A 2,656-nucleotide genomic window follows, 5' to 3' on the forward strand; every position below is an offset into this window, starting at 1 on the left:
TATTTGAAAAAAAAAACATATTTTTTCTTCTAGAAAATTTCATAATCACACTATCAAGCTCTTTTGGTTGTATCAGCGAGAGAAATTTGATGTTTTATTAGAATAATTACGTAAACAATTACGATTTAGAATAACAAACCTTGAAGAGAGGAGTGTACCATATCAAAAATATTAGAAAGAACAAGTTCTCTTTTTTCAATAAAGATTTCAACAAAATTTACTTTGTAATAAATACAATCTTTATGAAAATTAGAAAAATTAAATTTAAAAACCTTATAGAAATAAAAAATATATCAAAAGGACATTTTTCTGCCAGAGACAAATTGAGGACCTTAAATATCTGAAATCCTGAATTTATCAGAATTCCCTGAATTTTTGGAATATTCTGAATTCCATAAGAGCACTGTAATCTATTAAATTCTTTGAATTCCCTAAAATCCTTGAATAATTTGAATTTTCTGAAATTCCATGTATTCTCTGAATTTTCTAAATGCTCTAAAATCCTGCAAATTCTCCTAATATCCTTAATTTCTTGAACACTGTAAATTTATAAATTCCTTGAATTCTCTGATTTTCCTCTAATATTCTGAATTATCAGAATTCTTGAAATATTCAAAATTCTTGAAATTCCTTGAATTTTTTTAATTCACTGAATTTCTGCAATTCTTCTGAATTTCTTAAATATGTTGAATTCTATAAATTTCCTAAATGCTCTGAAATTCTCTAAATTCTCTATAAAACTCGAATATCTTGAATTCCTTAAATATTTGGAATTCCTTGAATATTCAGAATTAAGATTTCTTTGGATATTCAGAATTATTTTAATTCCATGAGTTCTCTTAATTGCCTGAATTTCTTGAATATTGTTAATTACTGAATTCCTTGAATTCTCTTAATTTTCTAATTTTCTTGAATATTCTAAAATCTTCAAAATTCCTTGAGTTTTTTGTAATCCCCTGAATTCCTTTAATTCTTCTAAATTTCTTGAATATTATGAACTATCGAAATCCCTTAAATACCCTGGATTTATTGAATATTCATAATTCCTTGAGTATTCTGAATTCCTTGAATTCATATAAGTCTAGAAATTTGGAGGAATTGAACAGATTTCGAGGAAATCAAAAAAATTAAAAAAGGATTTTAAAAAGTCTAAAACAATTCCAAACGATTAAAAAGAATGAAAAGAAATACTGAATAGAGAATATTTTTGAGGTAACATTCGAATTTTTGAAGACCCTTTCCACATTGATTTGAGAAAATTTCATAAACTCACCACAAATCACTTTTAATTACACTAGAAAAATAAATTTCATTTTCCTTCAGAATAATATTGTCAAATAATTTAGATTTAAGCAAACAAATCTTGAAAATAGTCGTGCACCATATAAAAGGATAAGCAGGAAAAAGTTATTGAATCCAGTAGATATTTCAACAAAATTTACTCTATACAAAATACAGTTATAAAAAAAAATAGTCTAATAAATAAATTAAAAAATCTTCCAAAAATCGAAAATATATAAGAATGAAACTTTTCTGTAAGAAACTAATTTAATGCCCGCTTTTATACTAAAAATAAATTTATCAATGACCCGAATATAGAAACCCAATTAGAAATGTCCAACTTACGTGAATTCATCGCGCTGCTAGCGGTAGAAGTGACCGGACAGAAATTCTTTTTCGCTTTTATCTTCTCGGAAATACCTTAAACCGAAAACTCGTGGTTTCCCGCAAACCGCATCAATGTCTTATCACTCGAAGAAACTTTTACAACATGTCAGATAAGTAAACAGGCTCAATTAGTCTCAAACCTTAAGACACTTAATTAAACATTCAAACAAGCTATCATAAAAAATTAAAGCCAATAATTTTTTTGATAAAAATAATAATAAAACGCGTTTACTTACGCGACATCTTAAAAAATGGAATCTATTTAATATCGTCTTTCCGCTCGTGCTGAATAAATCGTTCTTACAATTTTACAACTTCTACCATCTGCATATATGGGATCTAAATACCTGCATGGCCAATGGTATATATTCCACTGATAAGCGTTGCTCGTAATTTACAGATAGTTTGCTCTTTTTGTCAAGAATCTGAAAACCATTTCCTCGTTAAAACGATCCAGATGCGCAAAGTACGATTAACAAATATTATGTATATATATTAGGAGGAAAGCTGTAAAAATAACAGAAATGTGATAAGGCTAAATTTATACGAATTGTAGTACGTTGCAATTCTGCGGACTCTGAATTATAGTATTTCTTCATGTTTGATTTTCATCCAAAACATCAATTTAAATTACCAGTTAAAATAATAATTTTAAAAAACATAATTTTTTAAACTAACTTTACAAACAAGCATATTTTCAAGCATATGAACTGAATAATAAAGGGAAAAAATTTCAAATAAATAGTTGAATCCTCAACCAAACTAACAACTTACTAACTTTTCAAATAAACGAATTTGCAGCCAGCTAAATTAAACAAAAAATGAAGAATTTTCAATAAATCTACTGAATCCTGAACCAAATTTTCCAAGGTCAAAACTTCCACCAAAATCATAAGCCAACAAAATTAATTTCCAACCAAAGAAATATAATTTGCGACAACGAATTTTTCAAAGAAAAAGTTTTCCACCAGTTCAATTCATCAAAAAG

Source organism: Belonocnema kinseyi, chromosome 8 (assembly GCF_010883055.1).
Source record: "Belonocnema kinseyi isolate 2016_QV_RU_SX_M_011 chromosome 8, B_treatae_v1, whole genome shotgun sequence".
In the NCBI taxonomy this organism is placed as follows: Eukaryota; Metazoa; Arthropoda; class Insecta; order Hymenoptera; family Cynipidae; genus Belonocnema; species Belonocnema kinseyi.